Source organism: Ambystoma mexicanum, chromosome 2p, assembly GCF_040938575.1.
Source record: "Ambystoma mexicanum isolate Mex_15411 chromosome 2p, UKY_AmexF1_1, whole genome shotgun sequence".
Classification (NCBI taxonomy): Eukaryota; Metazoa; Chordata; class Amphibia; order Caudata; family Ambystomatidae; genus Ambystoma; species Ambystoma mexicanum.
In genome coordinates this window covers 722,344,006-722,356,277 of record NC_090923.1, presented here as the reverse complement: position 1 = coordinate 722,356,277, position 12,272 = coordinate 722,344,006, and positions in this window count along the sequence as shown.

Genomic DNA, 12,272 nt, shown 5'->3' with positions numbered 1-12,272 from the left:
GGGTGGCAGCATATCAAGCTGTGGGTTGTGATCGCAATGAGGGAGCGCAACCAGAAATTCTGGATCCCTCAATTCTTTTGGTTCGGTGTAGGGAGCCCCAAAGGTGTCCATGCCGCAGGCCCCAAAAGTGCTTAAAATGGCCCTGCTGTCACATCTGTGATGCAGGCACCTCTCTGACTTTTGGGGTCAAGGGAGGTATAGCCAGGGGGCAGCGATGTTTGGCCCAAGGGCAGTGTGGAGGGCTCCCCTGGCTTGCTCCAGCACATCGCAGTCGTATGGCAGGGACTTGTTGCATGCAGCCAACCAATAGTCCTGCCCTTTCAAGAGTGCATTGTAATATGGAGATATCTAATGAAACCAAAATCCTCCTTTGGGGATGCTATCTCCCGAAGTTGTAATCCCTCCACAAAAGCCTAATAGAGTAGTTAGAATTCTAGGTATGGAAATATGGAGAGCACAGGATCAGAAAAGCCAAATAACAGTGAGGAACAAGACAAACTTGCATGTGCAAGGCACCCTGCTGAGATATTTTTCTATTACTGATTCTAGTTCGCGAGCAAGCGTGGCAGGTGAGACTACTAAGTGCAGAGCTCCTTGCACATGTATAATGTGAAAATGAATGTCAGTAGCAAGACAGTTTAAAGGCTTGTTTCCTGGGCCCATTTAGTAAGGAGGTGGGGGGGGGGGTAATGAAGCAGTGGGGAATCCGTGGTCCAGCAGATCAATCACAATCCATGATACAGAAACCCACTCAATAATGTCAGGGGGTCCTCAGAGTCAGGCCCAGGCCCCTAGATGAGCCATGACGGTTGTCAGAAAGGTGTCACTGTTTGAAGGCCGGTGAGGTGCAGTGCCGGTATGCATTGGAGGAAGAAGTACACGAAGGAAGTGGGCCTGGAGAAGAGAAGAAGGCTGTTATAAGAGACCATAGAGGGGATCAGAGAGGAGGTGGTGAAGTATGAGAGGAGAGAAGAGGTTGATGAAAGGAGGCCAGACATGCGGAAGGAGAGAAGGGGAAAATAGAGGTGCTATCTAAGGAGGACTTGGTGAATAAGGAATTAAGAAACATCCAGTGAAAGGAAGAGAGTATGAATGACAAGTGTAAGGAGGAGGAAATATAACCACATGTTGGGAGGGAGACTGAGAGGAGTGGAAGCGGTTGGGAGAGACCTCAAACCTCAGAAGTGGAGAAACATCACCTAGATGGGGCTGGAGCAACCAGAGGGTAGAAGCAATCCACCTCAAACCTGAGAAAAAGCAAGTCGGGTGGGGAGGAGGAATGAGCATGTGGCAGAATGTCGAGGAAGTTGTGGAGGTGGCAGAAGACGCTGTGAGTTGATAATAGAGCCAGGTCCCCTGGCCTGGGAGAAGTCGTACAATATTGTTCAAGGCTTGCAAACCAGTCTGCATAGCATATCCCTAGGTGACCACTCTGGGACTTGACATGGGGACGCTCGTGCCTCCTTTATGCTGCTGCCTAGGACTTACATGCAAGTGAACTTAGGCCAAGACTGAGAAACCAGAATGAGTAGACCACCCGCTGAAAAAAAGAACCAAGAAAGAGGCGCAGACTACTCAAACCCTGAGACTGTGAACTGGTAAACTACTTCCAAGATGGGACTCTGATTGTTGTGCAACAGGAGAACTTGCATTGTTGAACTAGAGACGTTTGCCTTATTGGCAGCTACGAAGCAGCCATCCTGTGATTACAATGCCCTTACTTTAGCTGGCCCAAGTCTTGTACACATCCACAATAAGTGTGCCTTTGTTATTTTGGTAATCTACTATATCCATGTCTCACTGATGCTGCTCCGCTTCTTGGCAGTCCACATATACACCCTCATTACAAGATTGCCGGTATCATGTCGGTAATTCCACCAGGATACCAGCAAATGGTAATACCGTACCCAGCACTGAGTCCAGCGGTATTGTCACTGGATTATGAGTGACAGTGGTAAATCCCCATTCCATGGAGTCCCATTAGACTCCAATGGGATTTGCTGGTATTAACGGCACCACTGACAAAATATTACTGGGATTAGCAGCACCGGTATTACCGGTGTCGTTAATCCCAGCAATTGTTTGCCAGTAGGGTGGTGAAATTATCTCCAGCTCTTAGCTGGAGGTAATTCCTCCACCCCACCGGCGTATTTGTAATTGGCCGGTATGGAAACGTGCTAGTATACGGTAATACAGGCATGTTATTTCTGCACTGGCCAATTTGTAATGAGGACCATAGTGCCTTATACATCATCAATAAATACATTAGAAAATTAAGAGTATATTAATTCAATAATTGTCATTGATCCTACCGTGTGATCCCTGATTTCACTTTCTTCAGCTCCCCCTCAACCCATCTTCCCGCCAGAGACCAATATAATATGGGCACAACTCGCAATATCATCAGGACTCAGCGCCAGGTGGCGAATATGGTGGTATAAATGCCTTATACATGATTTCTAAAAAATATACACATGTGATTGTTGAAGCAATGACAGAAAAATGATGAGGTCTCTCTCTAAAGCCAGTCACTGTTTGGACAAACACTGGTTATAAAACTGGCGATTCATTGGTTCCCGCCATGTACATGAGTTTATTTGCCATCCGTATTTCTGGTATTACCGTGGTTAAGCTGTCAATCGAGACCATTTCAGCTCAGTCAAGAAAGAACAACATTTACATGAAGGTAACCCTGGATCCAAGGCCTGGTGAGGAATTGAACAATGTCAGTGGTGTTACCTTGTTTCCCATTGGGTCGGGTAGTTATCATTTAATAATACATTTAAAGACAATTAGGGTCACATTGCCATATCCAGAGTTCAAGAGGTTGCTTCACTGGGCCTCAAAAGCATGTGGTGTACATTGAGAACCAATCATTAAAAAACCCAAACACTCAACACTTTTAGAAGCTTTTGTTACACAATACACAGTAAATGGTCATATGTAGGGCCCCATTTAAAAGAAAACTTTAAAATTCCCTCAAAAATGATTTAGTTGGAGGGATTTGATGACTACAATGCACAATTAAAAAAATACTGAAAGTAGCCAGTTATGGTGAGCTAGAAACCATAGCTCTGCTCCTCCAACATGAACGGCACCTCCCCTTTCACGTGATGTGACAGATGACATCATAAATGACATCATGGCCCTGTCGCTTTTAACTTAATCTGTGTGCTTGAGCCAGTGAATGTTTTAATGTCTTTTAACTGGGCCCTCAATTTAAGCTTCATGCTGAATGAAAGGAGCCATTCAATTAGACGTCCCTTCCACTTTGCAATGCATGTACCTAACAAGGAGCTCACGCAGAGCACCAGAGGGCGGCCCAAGTTCCCACCTTTATCGTCCCTTGCATAAACCTACGACGTAATACATTCGTCACACAACCCTTGCTTTCTAAAACATGCAAGTAAGTATACAGACATACTGTAAAAACAGTCCATTCTCTGAGTAGTGACTGCACGAGTGCTAAAGCCTGCCTCTAAGACATTAAAAAAGTGGAATTTTGTTCAGGATTTCAGAAAACACTCAAATCCCATGTTTGGCGACCATAACTAAATATTCAGATATGCTTTGCAACCATGTACATTTATAGCACAAACTATTTCAAGTACTTGCTACGATGCAGAATTACATTGTGGATTATACATGTAAGCCAAGATACCCCTATCCACGTCTTGCTTATCGAGTGAACATAAAAGCAGTCCAATCCTGGGTATAAAAGTATTTCTTTTAATATCAAAGTTCAGACAACCCTCGTACAAGCAGGTTGTAGTCTTCCAGTTAGTAGCCCGTAAAAGAAAATAAACCCGGTTGCTGGTTGGAGCTAGCCAAATAACTATTGTATTTGGCATCAATCTCTCAGCCCTCATAGACTGGCATGGCCTGGCTCTCTCTCTCTCTCTTCGGCCAGAGATTTGTATAGTTTGTTCAGAGTCACCATCGGTGTGATTGAGTGTGAAGCGCTTGTACTCGATTAGCAAGCAATGCGCTGCTCTCAGGTTGTTCCTACGACAAGCTCTGCCTTCTGGCCTTTCTCATGATGAAGCTGCTCTTAGACCGTTTTTTCAGTGTGACGTTTCTCCTGAGCTGTCCCAGTACTTTCTTCACTTGCTGCGAGCATTCACTGTCACTTCTGCTGGGCTGTGCGTCTCGACATCTTTTACACATCAGCCACGCTGCGTTTGCCATTCCAGGAAACCTCTCCAATTGTTGGTGACGAGCATATTCCAATAAATTGCAGACATTCGTCCACAAAGGTAGCCTGACAATGTCCTGAATTGTGACTTTGAGAAGACTCACTGCATGTCTCGCAATGTAACAATCATTTACTTATGGAGATGGTGGGGGAAGAAGAAAACTGCAGGACTGTTGCTACCAGGTAGGCATTGTAGAGCTCATTTAGAATCTTGTCGCCAGGGAATTAATTTCACTTTTGTGGGTGGCGGCCTTGAGACTTTGGGCCTCATCACGACTTTGGCGGTAACCCTTAAATCCGGCGGTCGCGCAAATCAGGGCTTCGGCGGATTTTGCCCCAGCTCTGAGTTGGAGGGAAATCCGCCGAAAATTTCGCACTATTACCGCCGGCGGGAAATCCGCCGGCAGTAAGAGCGCGAAAATTCCCCATTGAGCCCAATGGGGAATGGGGCATTCCCGAATGGGCTCAATGGGGAATGGGGATTAACATTACCGCCGAACTCGTGATCCGGTGCTATTAGCGCTGGGGAGTTCGGCGGTAGGGCTAATACCGCCAGCGGTAATAACGCCGGCTGTAACGCCCAAGTCGTGATGAGGCCCTTTGTCTTTTCGGAGATTAGACCGAGCAGCTTGTGGTCAGTGATGAGTGACATGTTTTGTTGCCTTGCAGGTAAACATGGAATTGTTTGCAACCCTGTTGGAGAGCTAGTGCCTCTTGTTCATTTGTTTGAATATATGGCTCTCATATGCCACTGGGCATCTCGCACCTCACTTGCCCTCTTGTACTAGAACTGTACTGTGGGGTTTAATCGCAGCCCAAACAAACATAACTGAAAGGCCCACTGAAGAAATGACCTGCCGGCCTTCAAAAATGTTCACACTGGAAATGGGCCTATTAATGCAGACTGTGTGTGTTCTGCAAGTAACACAAGGAAGAGCTGTGATAAAATGGAAAGGATATGTGAATGGCCAAGCTTTGGGAGTCAAAAGGCCTATCTTTCATTATAAAGGGAAAGGTTGAACTGAAAAGCAGCCCTTAATTCGCATTTGCAAGAGAACAATTAAAGGTTCCTTCTACATGGAAAGCAGGGTTTTCAAACTCTGAAACTGAAATGGCATATATAATATGCTTTACATGCAAAATACCAACAACAAAAAGGCTATTTTGTTTCCATGGCTCACATGTAAATCTCATTTAGACCCCAGACCCTGTTGCTTGTTATTGGGCAGATTTTCAAGGTCTCCCTAGCTTCTTATCTGGAAGGGAAATCTGTGAAGCTAATGCACACCAAGTATTTCCGACAGGGCCAGATCAACACAGACCCAGCCCTGGATGGGGAAACATACTTAGAAATATAACGCTTTGAGATCAAAATTATGGTGGACTTCAGCATGGCCTCATGGCATCACAGGGCAGAGGTGAACTGTCTGATGCATGAGAAGGATCTCCTCAGCCCATCAACTTTCAAAGAACAAATAGGCTAATGGCTTTTAACCTAGCCTTAAACGAACATTCAGCCCAAGAAGCTCTGGTCACATTCTTACAAATAAATGAAACTTCCATGTAGAAATGAGAAGTGGTGGCTGCTTATTTAAGGTGCTCCCCCACCCCTTCTTGGTCTCCAGAGAGAATGAACAAAAAGAAAACAGTGCATCAGTATATAGGATTTATTCTTTGACAACAACGTGCAGTGTAGCTATTGAAAATAAATAAATAAATATCCCTTTCACATCGTGGCTGGCCCTGAATGGGACATACTTTGGCAGAGGGGCACGTCCTATTTCACACAGTTTTTCGCTATTTATACTGCAAGGAGATCGTAGGATCTGCGCAGTTAGCGTAATAACTGTAAAGCAACTAACTGTGTTAGGAGGCTGACGGGGCGCTAGAGCTGTGGCCCCGCCAGTATTAGTGTATGCGCAAACAGCGCAGTGTAAGCAGACATGGGATCTGCATAGTAACAGAGTGGGGTTAACATTGGTTCATTGGCTGTTTGTCAGCCAATAACATTTCGTTACTTGGTGCACAGCATGAGAGTCAGAGCTGCGCAGTGCCGCCTTCTGACTGGAGTGTTTGTTTGAGCCCTCTGAGACAGCCGAGGCCTGTGTGAGCCAGCAGGGCGTGGTGGGCCTAGCTGAGCCCGAAGGAGTAGAGGAAGAGCAGCGAGCCACGTGTGTGCCGGTGCAAGACTCCATAACTTGTGGTAAGCAAAGTGTGAAAGTTCAGTAGTATATATGAGACCTCCCCAGCCAGGCCCTCCCGGGCTGTACAGACTACTGGGTCGGGTCCATTCCCTGTCTGCACAGTTAGCCTGTGCGTTCGACGTTTCCATCCGTCGTTGACAGGAGTAAGCTGAAACAGCACTGTTATAGGACAGTACCAGTCCAGAAGCTGCAGCTGTCAGGTGAGGTAAACATGTCCCTCCAGCCCCTGCCTATACGTGGATGTCCACCGTCCATGACCGCCCTTCTCCTCTCGGGCGACGCGGGCTCTGTGGCACGAGATGAGAGGCCCTCTTAGCAGGGGGAGGCAGCTCCTGAAGAAGGAACTGGGTCCTCCAAGAAGAGCAAGAGCCCGGAATCCCTTCATATGGCTGTGAGATCACAGGACCATGGCGAGCCTGCAGCTCGAGGCAACCAGGTGCTGAAGAGCCAGCACCACATGCAGAATAGACAAAGCAACGCACATGGAGCGACTGTGCATTGTCCTTTCCAGATAATGGAGAGGCTCAGTATGTTCCCAAAAAGACAGCACCCATGAGCAGGCCCTGAAGAGGCGGTGCCTTTTTTCAGAATCCATAATCACCTGCTGCCCCATACTATAATGCTGAGTTATTAAACATGCACAGTGGCGATGCTACAACGTGTTTAGAATGCATGTTTGAAAGCATAGACATCTGGTTACTATATCTAAATTAGGTGGATGTTTCCTTTTCTGGTAATATAGCTTGACGAGTTCAGTGCTCTCCTCGTAGCCCTGTGTGAAACCTGCAGCCACAAAGTACTGGCAGTGCCGACTCAGACTTACGTACTCACGAGGTGATACATTTAGTCCCATTTAAGAGATTGCACACTTTTGTTGTTATGGCACTTTGGGGTGGGGGAAGCTGACTTTAGGCACTATATCAAAAGCACTTCCTGTCACATGCGCTAGGCCTGCATAATGTTCACAATCATATTGACTGCATTTCTTTTCCTGGCTATACTTGAATGGCGTGGCACAGTGAACCCCTGCACGTGATGGGAACCCATGCTGAATTTACAGCCACAGGGCACAATGCACGTCCAGTGACATATCACCTTTTCCCCTACCACTAGCTGCCTGCATCCTCGTCATGGGTGCATATGTGCTTTCCCAACTGAAAGTGTGACGAGCTAAGTGGCTCTGCTATATGTATCTTTAAAAGGCAAAAGAACTGCTAACTCTACAACAACCTGCCAATACATCACAAACACTGGCAAAACTGCAAGTGTCACTAGGTTTATGTTGTGCGTTCACTTTTTTTGTTTAATTTATTGAATTGGTTCACTGTTTTTTCATAGTTATCTTTGGTTGTTGTTTATACCATAGTAAATTATGTTGTATAAATAAAATGAATCTTTTTATAATTTTCATTATGCAGGCACCCGTTCACGGCGCACATTGAAGAAATCAAATATATGTGTGGCGTTTTTAGGACTGGTTGAAAACGAGTACGTGGAGCATTGCCTGTAAATGCTATATCAACACAACTTGGCAATGCCATCAGTTTCGGCTTCTGTGTAGGTGTGGGAAAAGCACTTGCCAGGCACAGTTGTAGTGGCACTAACTACACATTGTTGGTAGCAGTTGCAAAATGGTGGGTACCTGGGCATCTAATAGCAGTGCCTGGCAAGCACTTACAATTTATGCACAAGCCAAACATGTTGGCTTTGCCAATGCTTGTTTTAAACGGGACTTCAGTGGCTTTGGAAATACTTGTTTATGAGAGGAGGTCAGTGTGAAGGACACGCAGAGTGCTTATAAATCGAGTGGCTGAGAGCCGGCCTGGTAAGAAATTTTCAGAGGCAACTGGAGTTGAGTGTGGCAAAGGGAGGTGTCAGATTGGACAACATTGCATCACACTTGAGGTTTTGGTATGCAGGGCCCCTTCCTGTTCTGCTGCAGATGTTTGTTTGCAGAGGTGCAAGGGTCTGCACTTACGTGTAAGGATCTAAATGTGCAATTCTGTCCAACTAAGATGAGTGTGGAGGCGGCAGGGCGGGGTAGTGGGGCCAGTGGGGGGCAAGAAGTCCACCCCTCTTGGCCGTGTTTCCTGGGGTGACGAACAATAGCTGGGATGCAGACGCAGCTCAGAGGGGACATGCGCGTTCGGGCTGTGTGCTGAGCCTCACAGGATTTCCCCTTAACGCCTCACTGCTTCCCCCTATAATGGTATCACCCCTTTACTCATTGGCAGTGAAAGAGAAGCTAATAGATTTGCTGTTAGAAGCTATTTCCTCATACCTTCAGTTTACTAAAGTGATTCGGATCGGACACAAACAATAAACGACTTGGTGCTCCACAAAGGCCTGGCAATTACTAAGAAAAGTGTGGCATTGTTAGCACCTGCAGTCCTATATGCATACATTTCCGTGATGGGGTGTTAGTTCTTGCATGTCAGTCAGGGCAGTGATTGGGTAGGGGGGACATAAGACACAGTTGTCTCACAGATGTGAAGGAGAGAGTTAACAGCTTGTAACATTTAAGCTGCACTAGAATAATCTCAGAATATGTAAAGAAGTTGGATGCACCCACACAAATAGGTTTGCCCCTCCCCAACAGTCTCTAAAGTTAGCCCCTCTCACAACTTTTGTTGCTGCAACCTAAACTTATCATTGTTGATTTGCAGTCCGGCCCATCAGTAACTTCAGTGCTGCAGAACAGGATAGCTATGTGCGTAGCAAGGCTGGCACTACTGTCTTCTTGCTGTTTAAGGCACAGCCTGTTCCAGTGGTGCTTCAGTCCCTTACTAAAGGGGCTCAATGCGTATAGAGTCTTCCCACTCTTCCCGGCTGCTGTAAGCGTCAACGGCTTCCCGTCAGGGAACCTAGAAAAATAATCACTCCAGTCTCCAACTGTTGTTCTCACTTATTTAAGAACAATTGGAAACGGTTAGACTGACGAAGGGTTACAATCTTTTCCAGCCATGATTTGCGCAACCTCACAAGGCTAACTTTGATGGAGTCTTTGAAATAATCAGCTCTTTGTGGATAAAGAGGATGCAATGTGTACATGGTGATTGTACACTTAGCGGCCACATCCCTCTAGCCATTGTTAGTACCTTAGTTTCTCCCATTTCAGATAATGCCTATAATCCCACCTTAGTAGAAGGATCAAGGCATACGAGTGCCAGTAACAGCGTGATGTGATATTATCTAAGTCATTTATAACGCATCTGTACACAAGTGTTTCTAGTCCCATGCATGAGCAAACTATTATTTTTCCAGCATTACTGGATATCTAAGGAATTTCTTTATGCATACAACATAGTATCAGCTATTCTCTATACAAGCTGCTGTAAAATACACCATCACACGTAAGCAAACTGTACCATCATTAGTAGCTACATTTTAATGCTTTTTAGGTCATATTTGTTTAGGTTTGGCCAGTAAAATGCACATTTGGAAGGCATTTTTCCAAACTTTTTACAGGGGGAAACCACCTTGCACCCCCTTCATGTGGGGCAGCGAAATTAACGTCCTGCAAAATGTACGCCCCACCACCTTTCAATGTCACCAGCCGCCACTGGAAATGAGAGTTAAGATTTGTATACATGCTGAAGAGTGCCCATCAGCAACTATAAATCGCACTGTGTCCATTAATTTGTCATTTGAAAGCTAGTAACAAGCTGGTTTTTCAGATGTAAATTCGATCCAGATGCGATTTTTGGAAGTCATGTTATCATCTGAATTCTGTCTCTGGCTGCCCCCAAAAATATCCCAAATCATATCTGGAGGGTAAATTTCATGTTCCTAAATATTATACTTTTTGTGAAAGGTGAAAATATCTATAGTGCGCCTGTGCAATAAGGTGCCAAAATGAAAGTAAGCTTCACTAATCTGTCATGAGGAGAGGAATACTAACATATATATATATATATACATATATCATGGCAGTTATTGCAAAATTACAAAATGTTGCCATGTAGGTACGTTTTGGCTAAAATTGGACATGGAAAAAAAATGTGAACCTGGAACGGGAGTTGCAATATTTCTGTTCAAGACTTTTGAACCAATCCTCGGAGAGAGGCTGGACTTGGGGCGGTAGAGAGAAATATACATTTTCAGTCCTTATTGTGAGATATTAAATTAGCACCGCATAATGTGCACTTTCCTTGGGAGGGCTTAGATCGAATAAAGGTCTTGCGCTATGGAAGACAGGACAGCTACCAAAAACTACCAAAGGAGATCTTCTGAAATTTCATCTGGGTGGAAATACCGGAAGAGGGCTAGAGATTTCTACTGCTGGGGAGACTAGAAAACAGAGGCTGTGATTCTTCACTGGAGCCATAGAGGGAGAATTGTCGTTTAATCCCATTGACTGAAGTTCTAGCCAGAATCCTGTTCCCTAGGATCAGTCTCCATGATGCCAAGCCCAGAGATTTCCAAAAGTAAGTAGATTGTTCAACAAAATGTCAGTGTGGGGATCTATTTAATTAACCCATTCCCTTTCATTAGTGGGTTCCCTTCCATTAGTGGGCGGGGGAAAATTATGTAGACCCTTAGCATATTTGACTGTATATTAATTTAATTAACTTCCAAATAGATTGATGCAGGGGGGAGCTTGGAAGAATTTGAAACTTTCACCCTCTCTCCTAGCAGGAAGATACAAGATAGTAATTTAAAGTCATTAGGGTGCCTTGATTTTCCTATTCACCCATGACTTTTCTAATGAAAAGCGGTGTTCTTTTCTAAAATGAAATTTCCAACTGATTCCCTTACCAAAATGTATTTTAAACAAAGGATATACTTGCCACCAAAACGAAATTGATAATTGTGACCATCCCCAAACCTTGCCTTTCAACCCAAAAGATACTTGTCCCAAAAACTTGTTTTTACATAAAAGGTATCCATATCTCAAAAGGAAATTCCCTGTTGTCACCACACTTTCAACATTGTATTTAACAAAGCGGTGCCCTTGGCCCCACAAACAAAAATACTCAACTGTCCAACTTCCCCAACATGGGCCTTCAAGTGGCAGGGGGTCTGAAAAACTAAATGCTGAACTGTCCCCACTTTCTAGAACTGGCCTTTGAACGGAAGGGTGCTGCATGAAATTGATGCTTGGGGTTTTGGGTATTGGGGGAGAAGTGCTTTGCCAAAGTGCTTTGCAACAGTGAGATCTCATGTATCCAACACTGAACGTGTGATGTATGTCTTGTTTTAAAATCCAGAGGAAAAAAAGTTTACGTAATACATAGAGGGGCACTCCAGTTCCTCCACAAACTAATAGTTGTTTAAACTGTTAATTATATTTTGTGTGATGATGTAAAACATTTAAATATATTCAATTATATTGCTTCAGGTGCAATGGGGTATTAACTCCTGGCCCTTGGTGATCATAATGAAGAAAATACCTATATGGCCTGTTGTTACCAACAGGTAACCCCTATGCACTCCTACGGGGTCTTACTGACCACCTAATTTTTTTGAGGTAAGCAACAAGACAATGGCTTCATTATGAGTGTGGAGGTAAGGGGTTAAAGGCACCGGTAAGGATGCCGGTGCCGTTAACCCCCTACCGCCGCATTCTGAGGTCCCTTAGCGGGTCCCACTAAGGCCGGCTGGTTTTACCAGCCGCCCTTAGCGGGAGACGGTAAGGGACCAGGGAGTTTATAATGGGCCCGCTATTTGCGGGCCCGTTATTAGCTCCTTCCCCATTCCCATTGAGCCCTATGGGGGCTCGAATGGGAATGGGGAATGGTTTTCAGAATGGGGACTTACCGGGTCCTCCAATGTTGGAATGACCCGGTAAGTCCTCATTCCAAAAACCGAGACCCGGACACGAGTTTGGAGGCAGCCATGGCGCTAATAGCACCATGGCTACCTCCAAACTC